The following is a 17491-nucleotide window of genomic DNA, read 5'->3' as shown; positions in this document are numbered from 1 at the left end:
TGCCCACATCTATTGTTTCCTGACTTTTTAATAACTGCTATTCTGACTGGCGTGAGATGGTATCTCATTGTGCTTTTGATTTGTTTTTCTCTAATAATCAGTGATGATGAGCTTTTTTTCATATATTTGTTGGCCACATAAATATCTTTTGAGAAGTGTCTGTTCATATCTTTTGACCGCTTTTTGATGGGGTTGTTTTTTTCTTGAAAATTTGTTTAAGTTCTTTGTAAATTCTGGATATTAGACTTTTGTCAGATGGATAGATTGCAAAATTTTCCTCCCATTCTGTAGGTTGCCTGTTCACTCTGGTGCAAGTTTCTTTTGCTGTGCAGAAGCTCTTTAGTTTAATTAGATCTCATTTGTCAATTTTGGCTTTAGTTGCCATTGCTTTTGGTGTTTTTGTCATGAAGTCTTTTCCCATGCCTATGGCTTGAATGGTATTGCCTAGGTTTTCTTCTAGGGTTTTTATGGTTTGTGATTTTATATTTAAGTCTGTAACCTATCTTGAGTTAATTTTTTGTATAAGGTGTAAGAAAGGGGTCCAGTTTCAGTTTTCTGCATATAGCTAGCCAGTTTTCCCATCACCATTTATTAAATAGGGAACCCTTTCTCCATTGCTTGTTTTTGTCAGGTTTGTTGAAGATCAGATGGCTGTAGATGTGTGGTGTTATTTCCGAGGTCTGTTCTGTTGCATTGGTCTATATGTGTGTTTTTGTAACAGTACCAGTACCATGCTGTTTTGGTTACTATAGATTTGTAGTACAGTTTGAAGTCAGGTAATGTGACTTTGTTCTTTTTGCTTAGGATTGTTCTTCTTGCTTAGGATCATTCTTTTTGCTTAGGATTGTCTTGGCTATATGGGCTTTCTTTTGGTTCCATATGAAATTTAAAGTAGTTTTTTCTAATTCTGTGAAGAAAGGCAATGGTAGTTTGATGGAAATAGCATTGAATCTATAAATTACTTTGGGCAGTATCATGATATTGATTCTTCCTATCCATGAGCATGGAATGTCTTTCCATTTCTTTGGGTCCTGTCTTATTTCCTTGAGCAGTGATTTGTAGTTCTCCTTGAAGAGGTCCTTCACAGCCCTTCTAAGCTGTATTGCCAGGTATTTTATTCTCTTTGTAGCAATTTAAATAGGAGTTCATTCATGATTTGGCTCTCTGCTTGTCTATTGTTGGTGTTTAGGAATGCTTGTGATTTTTGCACATTGACTTTGTGTCCCGAGACTTTGCTGAAGTTGCTTATCAGCTTAAGAAGTTTTTGGGCTGGCCGGGCGTGGTGGCTCACGCTTGTAATCCCAGCACTTTGGGAGGCCGAGGCGAGCGGATCACGAGGTCAGGAGATCGAGACCACGGTGAAACCCCGTCTCTACTAAAAATACAAAAAAAATTAGCCGGGCGTGGTGGCGGGCGCCTGTAGTCCCAGCTACTCGGAGAGGCTGAGGCAGGAGAATGGCGTGAACCCGGGAGGCGGAGCTTGCAGTGAGCCGAGATCGCGCCACTGCACTCCAGCCTGGGCGACAGAGCGAGACTCCGTCTCAAAAAAAAAAAAAAAAAAAAAAGAAGTTTTTGGGCTAAGATGATAGGGTTTTCTAAACATAGAATCATGTCATCTGCTAACAGACAATTTGACATCCTCTCTTCCTATTTGAATACTCTTTATTTATTTCTCTTGTCTGATTGGCCTGGCCAGAAGTTCCAATACTATGTTGAATAGGAGTGGTGAGAGAGGGCATTCTTGTCTTGTGCTGGTTTTCAAAGGGAATGGTTCCAGCTTTTGCCCATTCAGTATGATATTGGCTATGGGTTTCTCTTAAATAGCTCTTATTATTATGAGATCGGTTCCATCAATACCTAGTTTATTGAGAGTTTTTAACATGAAGGGATGTTGAATTTTATCAAAGGCCTTTTTTGCATCTATTGAGGTAATAATGTTGTTTTGGTCATTGGTTCTGTTTATGCGATGGATATGTTTATTGATTTGTGTATGTTGAACCACTTTTGCATCCCAGAGATGAAGCAGACTTAATTTTGGTGGATAAGCTTTTTGTATTGCTGCTGGATTTGGTTTGCCAGTATTTCATTGAGGATTTTCACTCTGATGTTCAATAGGGATATTGGCCTGAAGTTTCCTTTTTTTATTGTGTCTTTGCCAATTTTTTGTATCAGGATGATGGTGGCCTCATAAAATGTGTTAAGGAGGAGTCCCTCCTTTTCAATTGCTTGGAATAGTTTCAAAAAAAAATGGTACCAGCTCCTTTTTGTGCCTCTTGTAGAATTCGGCTGTGCATCTGTCTGGTCCTGGGCTAATTTTGGTTGGCAGGCTGTTAATTATTGTCTTATTTTCAGAACTTGTTATTGGTCTATTCAGGGATTCAGCTTCTTCCTGGTTTAGTCTTAGGAGAATGTATGTGTCCAGGAATTGTTTTAGATTTTCTAGTTCATTTTCGTAGAGGTGTTTATAGTATTCTCTGATGGCAGTTTGTATTTCTGTGGGATCAGTGGTGATAAACCGTTTATCATTTTTTATTGTGTCTACTCGACTCTTCTCTTTTCTTCTTTCTTAGCCTAGCTAGTGATATATCTATTTTGTTAATTTTTTCAAAAAAACATCTCCTGGATTCATTGATATTTTGAGGGGTTTTTCATGTCTCTATCTTCTTCAGTTCTGCCCTGATCTTAGTTATTTCTTGTCTTCTGCTAGCTTTTGAATTTGTTTGGTCTTGCTTCTCCAGTTCTTTCAATTGTGATGTTAGGGTGTCGATTTTAGATCTTTAAGTTTTCTGGTATGGGCATTTAGTGCTATAAATTTCCCTGTTAATACTGCTTTAGCTATGTTCCAGAGATTCTGGTATGTTGTCTCTTTGTTCTCATCGGTTTCAAATAACTTATTTCTGCATTAATTTTGGTATTCACCCACGAGTCATTCAGGAGCAGGTTGTTCAATTTCCATGTAGTTGTGCTGTTTTGAGTGAGCTTCTTAATTCTGAGTTCTAATTTGATTGCACTGTGCTCTGAGAGACTTTTTGTTATGATTGCAGCTCTTTTGCATTTGCTGAGGAGTGTTTTACTTCCAATTATGTGGTGGATTTCAGAATAAGTGCCATCTGGTACTGAGAAGAATGTATATTCTGCTAATTTGAGGTGGATAGTTCTGTAGATATCTATTAGGTCCACTTGATCCAGAGCCAAGTTCAAGTCCTGAATATCCTTGTTAGTTTTCTGTCTCATCAATCTGTCTAATATTGACAGTGGGGTATTAAAGTCTCCCACCATTATTGTGTGGGAGTCTAAGTCTCTTTGTAGGTCTGTAAGAACCTGTTTTATGAATCTAAGTGCTCCTGTACTGGGTGCATATATATTTAGGATAGTTAGCTCTTCTTGTTTCATTGAACCCTTTACCATTATGTGATGCCCTTCTTTGTCTTTTTTGACCTTTGTTGGTTAAAAGTCTGTTTTTTCAGAGACTAGGATTGCCACTTCTGCTTTTTTTTTTGCTTTCCATTTGTTTGGTAAATATTCCTGCTCCCTTATTTTGAGTCTATGTTTGTCTTTGCATATAAGATTGGTCTCCTGAATACAGCACACCAATGGGTTTTGACTGTTTATCCAGTTTGCCAGTCTTTCCCTTTTAATTGGGTCAGTTAGTCCATTTACATTTAAGATTAATATTGTTATGTGTGAATCTGATCCTGCCATCATGATGATAGCTGGTTATTTTTGCACACACCAGGTGATGTAGTTTCTTCATAGTGTCATCAGTCTTTTCTCTTTTAGAAGGAGTTTTGCTCTTGTTGCACAGGCTTGAGTGCAATGGCATGATCTCAGCTCACTACAACCTCTGCCTCTCAGGTTCAAGCAATTTTCCTGCCTCGGCCTCCCAAGTCGCTGGGATTATAGTTGCCTGCCTCCATGCCCAGATAACTTTTGTATTTTTAGTAGAGATGGGGTTTCACCATGTTGTCCAGGCTTGTCTTGATGGTCGTTATATTTTGGTGTGTTTTTGCAGTGGCTGGTACCGGTTTTTCCTTTCCATGTTTAGTGCTTTCTTCAGGAGCTCTTGTAAGTCAGGCCTGGTGGTGATGAAATCCTTTAGCATTTGCTTGTCTGGAAATGATTTTATTTCTCCTTCTTTTATGAAGCTTAGTTTGGCTGGATATGAAATTCTGGTCAAAAATTGTTTTCTTTAAAAATGTTGAGGCCAGGCACGGTGGCTCACGCCTGTAATCCCAGCACTTTGGGAGGCCGAAGTGGGCGGATCACGAGGTCGGGAGATCGAGACCACAGTGAAACCCCGTCTCTACTAAAAATACAAAAAATTAGCTGGGCGTGGTGGCAGGCACCTGTAGTCCTAGCTACTCGGAGAGGCTGAGGCAGGAGAATGGCGGGAACCCGGGAGGCAGAGCTTGCAGTGAGCCGATATCGCGCCACTGCACTCCAGCCTAGGTGACAGAGCAAGACTCTGTCTCAAAAAAAAAAAAAAAAAAAAAAAAAAAAAAAAAGTTGAATATTGGCCCCCACTCTCTTCTGGCTTGTAGGGTTTCTCTGGAAAGATCCACTGTTAGTCTGATGGGCTTCCCTTTGTAGGTGGCCTAACCTTTCTCGCTGGCTACCTTTAACATTTTTTCTTTCATTTCGACTTTGGAGAATCTGATGATTATGTATCTTGATGGGGTATCTTAGTGGTGTTCTCTGTATTTCCTGAATTTGAATGTTGGCCTGTCTTCCTAGGTTGGGGAAGTTCTCTTGGATAATATCCTGAAGTGTATTTTCCAACTTGGTTCCATTCTCCCCATCACTTTCAGGTATACCAATCAATCGCAGGTTTGGTCTTTTCACGTAGTCCCATATATCTTATAGGCTTCGTTCATTCTTTTGCATTCTTTTTTTCTAATCTTGTCTGTATGCCTTATTCCAGCAAGGTGGTCTCCAATCTCTGGTATCCTTTCTTCTGCTTGATTGATTCAACTATTGATACTTGGGTGTGTTTCACGAAGTTCTTGTGCTGTGTTTTTCAGCTCCATCGGGTCATTTATAGTCCTCTCTAAACTGGTTATTCTAGTTAGCAGTTCCTGTAGCCTTTTATCCAGGTTGTTAGCTTCCTTGTGTTGGGTTAGAACATGCTTCTTTAGCACAGAGGAGTTTTTTATTACCCACCTTCTGAAGCCTACTTCTGCCAATTCATCAATCTCATCCTCTGTCCAACTTTGCACCCTCGCTGGAGAGGTGTTGCAATCATTTGGAGAAGAGGAGGCATCGGGCTTTGGGAATTTTCAGTGTTTTTGCACTGTTTTTTCCTCATCTTTGTGGATTTATCTACCTTCGATCTTTGAGGCTGATGACCTTTGGATGGGGTTTTTGTGGGGGGTCTTTGTTGTTGTTGTTGTTGTTGCTTTCTGTTTGTTAGTTTTTCTTCTAACAGTCAGGGCCCTCTTCTGCAAGTCTGCTGCAGTTTGCTGGAGGTCCACTCTAGACCCTATTCACCTGGGTATCACCAGTGAAGGCTGCAGAACAGCAAAGATTGCTATGGGTGTACTTTTCAAGGTAGTTATGTTGAACAAGAACTAAAAATTTATTTTTAATTTCCATTAACAATAAACAACATTCCTAATCCCAACAAGATAACTGGCTGCCCAAAAATTTCTTCATGTGTATTATCTGATGAGCCAGAATTTAGAACAAATAATCTGGCCATGGCACAGATGAAAATGGTGTTTCTCTGATGGACTTCTGATAGGGAGGTAGGGAGGTCATCATGGAAGCAAAAACCCCTATTTGTTTATCTCTCATCATTAGTCTAATACATACTTCACAAGTGTGTGTTGACTTATGAGGACTGAATGAATTAGTGACTGAATGTGTCTTAATGACACGGCAAATAATTTTTTTTTTTTTGAGACAGAGTTTCATTCTGTCACCCAGGCTGGCGTGCAGTGGTGCAATCTCGGCTCACTGCAACCTGCACCTCCTGGGTTCAAGTGATTCTCCTTCCTCAGCCTCCCAAGTAGCTGGGACTACAGGCATGCACCACCACATCCAGCTAATTTTTTTATATTTTTAGTAGAGAGCGGGTTTCACCATGTTGGTCAGGCTGGTCTCGAACTTCTGACCTCAAATGGCCCTCCCAGCTCAGCCTCCTAAAGTGCTGGGATTACAGGCGTGAGCCACAGTGCCCAGCCAGTTATTTTCTCTATCTTATGTATCTGTGTGATCTAGGTGTTTACATTATGCAATTCCTTAATGTCTTTACCTCTGTCAGATTAGCAATTGAAAATTTACGGAGCCAGGCTCGTTCTGTCTGTTGTGAAGTGTGCTAATTACTGAGAAGATGAGTTTTGTACAGAGAAAGGGTTATTTACAAGGCAACCAAGCGAGGAGATAGGAGAAAAGATCTCAAATCAACCTCCCTGAAGATGGGGTTTTAGGGATATTTATGGGATAGAGAAGCAAGGTGGTCCAAGGCATAGTGAAAGGTGATTGGGGGTAAGGAAAAATGAGTCAATCGGTGATCTGCACAAGCACAGTCAAGCTTCATGGCTCTCCATGGGATGCATGTTCACAAAATGGCATCATTAGCATGATCTAAGGGTGGAGATTTTTGCTGTCTGACATCAAAGGGTCACCCGTCAGAGATTAATGCAGGCCAGTCAAAAGGTCTCAGCCGGCTCGAGCCGAACAAAAATGGACTCTACGTTCCCACAAAATAACTTAAGCAACTGTTACTGTGGTGACCTATACACCAGAGATATTACCTATAAGGAAGCCAGTGCAAGGTTAGTTATATATTGCTTAGCTTCATGACTTTTAGGTCTGTGGGTTTTAAAATCAACTAAAAGCAAGTGACTAAAAAACAAGTGAGACAAATTAACATTGGCGGGCCTAATCAGGTTAGCCCTCAGTTTTCAAAAGACCTATGATTTTTCATTTCGACCTCTCCTTTTTTCAAATCATGGAACTGAGAATTATAGAGGCCAAGTAGTGGACTCAAGGTCACTCACGATTAAATAGAAGCAAAGCTGAAATCCATACTCAGGGGTAAACGTGGCCCCCTGCAGATGGGTTCCATTGTGAATGGAGATTCTGAGTGCTGACGTCATCTGTGCATGGTCATTGGCAAGAAGCTCTGTCATCCTCAGGAATGAGACCAAGCCAGTTACAAAGAACTGATTCCAAGCCTCCAAGTCTGAGCTAATGTCCACAGAGCACCTCGTTTCAGCTGTCCATTAAACAGCAATCTACAGGCGAACATTTCCTTTTCTTACTTTATGAAATTTATATAACTATGATTCAAAGAAAAATCTTCGTTACAAAGCTTTTACTTTAGAATAGAAAGCTCCCTTTAATGTCTTATCTAAATAATATAACTATTTATCTATATATAGCATAGGGGCCAAGGGAAAACCTCTTCACCACTGACGGTTTGCTGAAAAAGCAACACACAGAAGGCAGATTAATAGAAATGGCACACAGATTTGTTAGTGTGCATGGGGGACAGTGATAGTGCCACCACACTATGGGTATAGATGATCATATAACCTGTTTCTCAGGGAAAGGGAAATGGAAAGTTTGAATGATTTTAGGAGGTAGTAAATAACTTTTAGGGGATTTCAACAGGCTTGAAGAACATACAGTGACCTGGGGCAAAGCCTGTTGGACTCAAACAGCAGACAATGGCTTGTGACAAAAGTCTGTCCAGGTGTGTTGACAGACCTCATTCTTTCTTCCTGCAATATCGTCAGACGCATTTGAACCACAGCAACTCCGTCTTGAATAGGAGCTGAGTAAAATGAGGCTGAAACTTACTGGGCTGCATTCTCAGACGGTTAATGCATTGTAAGTCACAGGGTGAGATAGGAGGTCAGCATAAGATACACGTCATAAAGACCTTGCTGAAAGAAGCCGGCTAAAACCCACCAAAACCAAGATGTCCACAAGAGTGACCTCTGGTCGTCCTCACTGCTATACTGCCACCAGCACCATGATGGTTCACGAATGCCATGGCAATGTCAGGAAGTTACCCTATATGGTCTAAAGGGGGAAGGCATGAATAATCCACCCCATGTTTAGCATATCATCAACAAATAGCCATAAAAAAGGACAGCCAGGCCGGGCATGGTGGCTCACACTTGTAATCCCAGCACTTTGGGAGACCCAGGAGGGCGGATCACAAGGTTGGGAGATCGAGACTATCCTGGATAAGGTGGTGAAACCCCGTCTCTACTAAAAAATACAAAAAAATTAGCTGGGCGTGGTGGTGGGCACCTGTAGTCCCAGCTACTAGGGAGGCTGAGGCAGAAGAATGGCATGAACCCGGGAGGCAGAGCTCGCAGTGAGCCGAGATCGCGCCACTGCACTCCAGCCTCGGCAACAGAGTGAGACTCCGTCTCAAAAAAAAAAAAAAAAAAAGGACAACCAGGAGCCCTTGGGACTGCTCTGTCTATGGAGTAGCCATTCTTTATTCCTTGACTTTCTTCATAAATTTGCTTTCACTGTACTGTACTGTAAGGACTCACCCTGAATTCTTTCTTGCGTGAGATCCAAGAACCCTCCCTTGGGGTCTGGATCAGTACCCCCTTTCTGTAACAGTATGAATTCAGTTAATGAACACACAGGAAAGGGGCCAAAGGTAATTGTTTTCTTCTTTGGCAGGTCTGACCTTTAGGCAGATAAGGGAACTTTGGAGAAAAACTGCATCTGGTGGATTGGAAGAGACAGAGGATTGAGAGACAGGAGGGGTGGGGAAGGCCAAAGAGATACTAAGATTTCTTCAGTTCAAAGCACCATATTTTGGGATATCAGTTTCTGAGCCCCAACAACAGATGTGCCCATACATGTAAACATTCAAAAAAAGCTATGTGTAAATGGGAGTATATACCGTTATAACAAAGGCTATGGATATTTTTGGATCGCTTTCAACTGAGTTTATAATTAATCAATAAAATTAATACGTTGCCACTGAACTCTCAAAAACTTTGTGTCAATGGTTTTACACTAATGAGTCTTTTACATGACTTTAAAAAATACTGCCAACCATTGGCTGTGTATTGAAATAATATCTAATTATTGCTGTAGGTAGGGGAAAAAATAATAGAATCTATAATTGTAGCCCAAAAAACTGCAGTTTAAAGCATGCATGTGGCTGCTGAGATTTAAGATTATACTAATCAAGTTAATGTCAGGGTTTATTTCATAATGGGAATTTTATGATTCAGGAAAACAACTATGATGGCTGAGAACCAGTTAAATGGATTTTTGTCCAAAGTATTGTTCCAGAGAACGATGTGAACACATATTGCAGTGTTTCCCAGGGAATTCTTTCATTTCTTTTCCTCATAGCTCTCTGCATTCTAGTGTGATTAATATTACAGGCAATTCTTGATTTTACTCGTTTGATCACTATTACATGCAATTCTTGAGGGAAAGGAGCAGGGAGAGTACCGATGATTAAAATTAATCATATTATTCAAAGATTCATTACTAGTTTTTGTTTTACCTATACAAAACCATTTCTTGATTGTACCTAGATTTGATTTATAGAAATGACTAAATGATGACACACAAAGTTTTGTTATTCACAGTTCCCAAGAGAAGGGGACACAGGGCCACACAGAGAAGTAGCCTGTTCATTCAGGACGCAGAAGGAAGGAAGAAGGGAAAAGCATGGCTCAGAGCCTTTGCTGTAGTTTCCCTGGGAAGAAATGGGTGAGACAAAGTGGGCAAGTTTGATCAAGTTTAGGATTAGATAGTTGGAATAATTTTAGCAGGCTCTGGGCTACAGGGGTGGTCTCTAGTTGTTTAGTACCTGACCCTGGGATAATTTAGGGCAGGGCAAATATTGGCCTGGCGTCTGAGAGTTACATAAAGGAGGAGGTTGGAGATAGGAGCTTTGGCTTCTTGGTTTGCAAATAAAAGGCATGTTCACAGGGTAGGTGGGCTGCAGTGGGGGAGTGCATTTGCTATCTCTGGGAATTAGATAACCTTTGGAGGGACAGTCTCTCCCAAGCCAGAGAGGCCCCGAAGATGTCAAAGCTTCATAAAATATGAAATAGAAATAACACGATTAACATAATCATCCCCGTAAGTTTCCTCTATTATTCTTCGTCTGTGCAACTTCGAAAGAAAAGATTGGTTAAAGAAGGGCTGAAGCTGAAATAAAGGAAAACCGGAGGGTCTTATTTGGTGTCACACAAAAAAGTTATCTTCATAACTGACCATGTGGTAAATGTGTTTCCCATCATTAAAATAAAATATTAGAAAATGAATTGTGTGTGTAACAAACATCATGTGGCTATGTACGCATGTGTGTGTTTCTGTGTGTATTACTATTTGTTTGTACTTAAACTTGTTGTGAGTTTACACTCAAACTACCATTTAGGAATATGTCTTTCTTCTGTATGTTAAAGCAAACTAAATGTGGCCTGAGAAGGACTCCGTAATTCTATATTTGAGTTCTTGTGAAGGAACTGTAACCTAACTTAACAGGCAGGCAAGATTGTAAACCTAACTTAGGAGTATGCATCTGTAACAACAGCTGAGTCTTGGCCAATCCCGGCAGCCGTACTTCAACCACTCATTCACTGCAGAGTGTTCAAACTGTATTCAAATAAGGCAAACACTGAGCTGTAACCTATCCAGCTGTTTCTGTAACTCAATTCCTATTTCTGTACATCACTTTCCTTTTTTTGTCTATAAATTTGTTCTGACCACAAGGCACCCCTGGAGTCTGTCTGAATCTGCTGTGATTCTGGGGGCTGCTCAATTCGCAAATCGTTCATTGCTCAATTAAACTGCTTTAAATTTAATTTGGCTCAAATTTTACTTTTATCATATACAATGTTCTTTTTCCCTTCAGAAACAGTATCTCTGCTCTCTCTCTTTCTCTGTCTCTCTCGCTCTCTCTCGTGCTCTCTGTCTCACACACACACACAGAGCAAGAATTGAAACTTTTAAAATCTAAATTAGCCCTGTATTTAATAATTGAAGGTAGCCATGAATTAACTAGATTATTTTTCTGAGACCTTGGACTCTTACTTTTGAGGGACTGAATTTAAATCTCAATATTTATCTAAATATCTATTTTATTTTTCTTTTCTAGCTATTTTCTTTTCTTTATCCTTTCTTCCCTAGCTTTTCCCTGTCTTTCTTCTTTTGTTTTCTACTATTTTCTTTGAACACACATTTCTATTATTTTTTGAACACTCAATAATTTATTGAGTTCAAATTATTCATTAAACTGGCTAATTATTAGTGATACAAAGATGAAAAGGCATCATTAAAATCTTCAAAGAACTCAGATACTGGTGGAAAAACACTGTGCTGAAAAATGAATATTTACTGGACATTCTAGGGGCTACGCTAAGAAGAAAGTGAGAAGGAGGTAACAGAGCAGGGAGATTGAAGTTTGTTGAAAGAGTCAAGGATTTATTCACAGAGGAAGAAATTTCAGCCAAGAAGGAGCAAGCATTTGAAAGGTAGACAAAGGAAGCAAGGAAATTCCAGGAACAGTAAGAATACGTGGCCAGAAGTGAAGGGAAACCTAGTGTCTTTAAGCAGCTCTAAGTAGCTGAAACTGACTGAAGTTTAGGGATTATGGGAAGCAGAAAATATAGGTAAAATATAAGGCAAGGTTCATATCATGAAAGACTTTTTATGCCATGCTATAGAGTGTAGATTTCACCCACTCCATTCAACAAATATTGAGAACCTACTCTCAGATACCATTTGGAACATTGAGAAAAAGGCAGCAAACAAGACATCCCAAGTCCACTTACATTCTCTTAAGCATATAAACAAATGTGGGCTGGGTACAGTGCCTCACATCTGTAATCCCAGCCCATCAGGAGGCCGAGGTAGGAGGACCGTTTGAGCCCAGGAGTTCGAGACCAGGTTGGGCAATACAGGGAGGCCCCATAGCTAAAAAAATAAAAAATTATCTGGGTGTGGTAGTGTGCTGTGGTCCCAGCTCCTAGGGAGGATTAGGTGGGAGAATTGCTAGAGCCTGGGAGGTTGAGGCTGCAGTAAACCTTGATCACACCACTGCACTACAGCCTGGGAGACAGGGTGAGACCCTGTGTCTAAAAAAATAAAATTAAAAAATGTATAAAGTGTGTGAACTGGTGATACAAGTAAGGGCTTGGGCTCTGATATGAGTGCAGTTTAAAATAGGATCATCAAGAAGCTCCCCATAGGACACGTCATTTAAACAAGGGTCTACTTGGCTGTGAGAAAGGACATTGGAACAAACCTGAAGGAAATGTAAAATTAAATAATTCAAACTTAAAGTCGTTGAAATTTTAAATTTTTCTGAGCCTTGAAAGGTATCTGGCTATATGGCCTGAGTGACGGGGCACATAGCTGAAGCTTTTGCCTTCTGCCCTTTTTTTAAAAATTATTATTATTCTATAAGTAATTAGGAAGAACAAACAGCAAGAGAGATAAGACCCACTCAGATCATTATCACTCCTCATAGAGTAATAAAGTAACTTTCCTTGGAATGTAGCAATCTGTAACACATCAAATTGCTGTGATGTATGCATCCGTCTTCTATGGAAAATGCAATCCTGCTGAAACTTCTCTGTCTCTTCCCTTTGTAAATAAAATCTTAACTTCCCTACTTTGAAGCACTGACCCCATTTGTTTGGAGTCAGTGTTTCCAGGGTGGCTACCCTCAAGCTTTTCACTCAAATACATTCTATACTTAATCATATTTTCTGAATCTCATTATTTAAGGTTGACAGAAGGAAGACAGAAAGCCGTGAAAATGTTCTAGGCAAAGGCAGAGATGAACTTGAGACAACTAGGAAAGACCATAGGCATAGCCTGTGTGAATGAGGGGTAGATTTGTAGGAGAAAAGGTCAGAGAGATGGGCAGGGTCCTACCTATGTAATTATACAAATGAGAATGTAACCACCCAAGGGTTTCACCTAGCCCGCTGCCTAGACAGAGCAGTTCATCAAGACAGGAATTGCAATAGAGAAAGAGTAATTCACACAGAGCTGGCTGTGCAGGAGTTATAGGGAGTCAAAGATGTCTTCTTGCACTGAGTCAGTTCCTGGGTGGGGGCCACAAGATCACATGAGCCAGTTTATTAATCTGGGTGGTGCCAGCTGATCCATCAAGTGCAGGGTCTGCAAAATATCTCAAGCGCTGATCTGCTGATCTTAGAAGCAGTTTAGGGAGGGTGAGAATCTTGTAGCCTCCAGCTGCATAACTCCTAAATTTTAATCTTGTGGCTAATGTTAGTCCTACAGAGGCAGTCTAGTCCCCAGGCAAGAAGAAGATCTGCTTTGGGAAAGGGCTGCTACTGTCTTTGTTTAAACTATAAACTAGGTTTCTCCCAAAGTTAGTTCAGCCTGTGCCCAGGAATGAACAAGGGCACCTTGGAGGTTAGAAGCAAGATGGAGTCGGTTAAATTAGCTCTCTTTCACTGTCTCAGTCATAATTTTGCAAAGGCGGTTTCAAGAATGGGAATAGAATTTCATTCTGTGATGGAATGCTTTTGAGAGTAACAAGAAACATAAGAAGGTTTATATTTTACAAAAAAGATGACTGATGTGTTATATCTTAATTAGATAATGGTTTCACAGATATATTCATTTGTCAAAACACATCAACACACACACAGTATCTGTATGTAAATTATGCCTCAAAATATTTTTAAAAGCTAATTGTCCATGCTCTATGGAGATTCATGTATGGCCAGGTAGTGAAAGTAGTAGTTGTTGGACAGCCAGTTTTTTTCTTCTTCTTAAAATCAGTTGAGTGTCATTGAAAACTGGCAAAAAAACAGGATCAGATTTATATTTCTGAAAAATAAGTTGAACAGTAAGACTGCAGAACGAATTAGAGAACCTGAGAACAAAAAACCTGATTACACCACTGCCATTACTAGGTAGGGAATGATGAAGACCAGGGATAACATAAACAAAGAAGCGAGAATAAGTGAAAGAGGCACTCAGAAGATAGAACTGACATGATTTGGCCAATTGGCTAAAACAAGGAAGAGAGGTAAGAGTTGAAGAGGAATGATTATCCAATTTATGGCTTTGGACATTGGGGAAATTGTGACATATTCATGGAGATAGAAGATATCAAAGAAGGAAATTATTTGTGGGATGCAGTTCTATTTGCAACATGTTGAGTTTGAGATGTTTAGGTAACATGTGAGCAGCAATGGCCAGTATGCAGCCATCAAAACAGGTTTGAGTGCTGACAGTCACATGATCAGTAAACAAAAGTTTATGAGTTGCTAATAAATGACCATTGGTTAAAACTATGCATGTGAATATAAATGCCCTCAGAGAGTCTTGACTCACAGCCTACAGTCTTCAAAATGTCAACACTATTATTTAGTATGAAAGAATGACTTTACCTCTCCATATCCCATATAATGTAATCAAGGCTTTACTATGCATTCTATGTGCTCAGTGGTAAGCTAGACACTATGATTAGCAAAATTTGGGTAATTTACATGGAATTTCTCTCTTAGTGGAAGACAGATACAGAAAATAGTTAACTAGAATTATAATACCTTTAAAAATCTATTGTCTTAACTATATTTTATAGAGGAATTACCATTTATTGTATGCCAACTACTTGCCTGGAGATAGATTATTTTCATATAAATTTTACCCCTGGGTGACAGGTTGAAGTCTAAAGTGTCCCCAGGATTCCTGCTAGTGATGTGCATGCTCTGCAACATCGTGGGTTTGTGAATATCATAGATTTTACTCCCATGCTTAAGTTATGTCATATGGTACAGCTGACCTTAACGTAGGGAGAGGGTCCAGGTGGGCCTGACCTAAACATAGGAGCCATTTAAAAGCAGACTTTTTTCTACCTGTAGCAGAAGAAGAAGTCAGAGAGATGTGTGTTAGCTCTTCTGGAAAAATGCAAACATTCGTCTCGTGAACTGTCCTTGGGGGGGCAAAGAACTGCAGGCAGCCTCTAGGAGATGAGGGCAGCTCCTTGCCAAAAGCTAGCAGGAAGACTAGGAACTTAGCTCCAACTCGAAGGAAATGAATTCTGCCCACACCCTGTGAGCCTGAAAGAAGGTCTTGAGCATCAGATGAGAACCACAGCCCAGGCCAACACCTTGTTTTCAGTCCTGTGATATCCTGAGTAGAGACCAGCCATGCTGTGCCTGGACTTCTGACCAACTGAAACTTGAGATAATGAATGGGTGTTGCTTTAAGCTGCTAAGCTGGTGGTAATTTGTTATACAGCAGTAGGAAACTAGTGCACACTTCATACTCAACAATTCTCCATGCTGAAGCTCAGGGAGGTAACATGCCCTAATTCCCTATGCTGGTAAGTGGAGCAGCAAGGATTGCAACCCAGGTGCACCTGACTCCAAATCCCCTGCTTCTCTCCCCCATTGCTCATGCAGAGCAGAGTCAGCTGGATGGCACAGTGGTGCAAAGGGTAACTAAAGCTTAGCATCCTCACTGAAAACCTTTGCTTCCTGTTTCTGTGCTGCCCATATCTACAACACAGACCCAGCGTCCTCTTCGGCATCCATTTATCTGACTCCAGGGAGGGCAAGAAACACTCTTCTCATGTACCAATTAATCTTTGACCAGGAACACTGCCTAGCAGAGGTAGGAAGGGTGAAATGGAGTCTTGTTTTTAGGAACTGAACTGAGACCCCTGATTTATTCCACATTGTTTTTGAAACAACAGCTAATGATTTCGGTTCAGTAATTCATCTTCCCCTAGGTTCAAAAGGCTTGGGTAACCAGGGGAACATTTACTGTGGTCTTATAAAATGATGTCAATAACTTAATCACTATTTGTGCTGAAACAGGTGTATGTTTCAGTTGTTCTTATGCTCCAGGTAAGCCCAGTAAATATCCCCTTTGTGTCAATAATATATAATCATAAAAATTCCTGGTTCTTAGATTCCTTATCTTCAACAGTAATATAGTAATACCTCATGGAAATATTGTAATGATCAAATGTGATAATATGCATGAAAGTGCATTAAAACTATAAATTGTAATCCACATTTAGGATACTACCAGTTTAGGCTCAAGTTGTCTATAAAAAGCAAAAAAAACTTAATTAAAACTTCAAGCACATAGAAATTGCTAAATATGAATGGTTGGAAGCTAAATCTATTTCATATGTTAAGCCTCTCTCTCTGTCTCTCTCTGTGTATATGTATATATTTATAATATAAACATATACACATATAGATATAGATGTATGCATACATATGCACACACTATATGCACATATGTGTTTTTCTAAAATATGATGATCCATTTTGACATTTTCAATTCATCTTACATCACCTAAAAAATGTTCAGTTTATATGTTAAGTATACTCAGTTACACGCTGTCTCATTCCCCCAACCTCTTAGAGACAAAGATGATATTACTTATAGCTGAGGCTGCACTTTTCTTAAAGCTGAGTAGTCTTGCCCAGGATAAACCGGGCTGCCTGGGTACCAACTATATCAGAAGCCTGTACTAGGCTAGAGAAAACTACCAAATGAGATGCTGAAAGTGGAAGGGGAAATAAATGGAACATTTCAGCTCCTAAAAGGGAATTACCCTCAATAGTGAGTGAGAAAAAAAGAAGAAAAATTACTGAGTAAGTACTGGAGAGTTACTTAAAATACATTTTTATGCATTGGACAATAGTGAGAAATTTGTCAACACTGGGTAGCATTATGTTCATCAGAGCTATAAAAAGGTTATGGAAACAGTAACCCAAAAGAAATAGAAACACATTAGAATTTATAGGACTAAATTTTTCACTATGTAAATGAAGCTTTCAAATATATATGGTCTATGGAAATTAATGTCATATTTATTACTCAGCTCCAAGATTAAAATTGGAACCACTCTGATTAGGTAGCATTACAAATCAATTCCCATAGAGAGAAGTAATAATAATACATCAAAGTACAAATGCTCTGATTAAACAAGTTTATATATAAGAAGAAAAAAGACGTGTGCTTTTCTTGACTGCTGCTTCTGAATGCTAGTCAGTTTTTTTCCTCGTTCTTTCCAAAACAATGGGCTGAAAGTAAACAGACAAGCTGGGTATGACACTTCTTATTTCAGTAAACACACAGGGAGAAAAGAGAGGGAGAGAAAGATCTGGGCTCCTTTCCCACAAGTTAAATATCAAATCATGTGAAGCTTGTATTGCTGAATGTGGCAACACTTCAAGTGCTACAATCAATGTAGCATTTAGCCAAAGAGAAGGCAGGAAGGCAAACAGAATGTATTACTGGATCATCTTTTAAATCAAGTCTCTCTTTTCCTTGGATCTTTCCAACTGGGGAAGAGGGTTGTGCGGTGGAAGAGAGACTATTCAAGAATTAAAACATTTATTTAATTCAGTTAGATGTACTCACGACTTAAGAAAACTGACATTAACCATGACGTCCAAAAACATTGGAACAATTTTTCCAAAGTGGGGAAAAACATTCTACTGAAAGATGACAGAATGAGAGTAAATTTAAATCCCGATGC

The sequence above is a fragment of the Symphalangus syndactylus genome, chromosome 10, assembly GCF_028878055.3.
Source record: "Symphalangus syndactylus isolate Jambi chromosome 10, NHGRI_mSymSyn1-v2.1_pri, whole genome shotgun sequence".
Lineage (NCBI taxonomy): Eukaryota > Metazoa > Chordata > Mammalia > Primates > Hylobatidae > Symphalangus > Symphalangus syndactylus.
Note: the sequence above shows the minus strand (reverse complement) of the source record.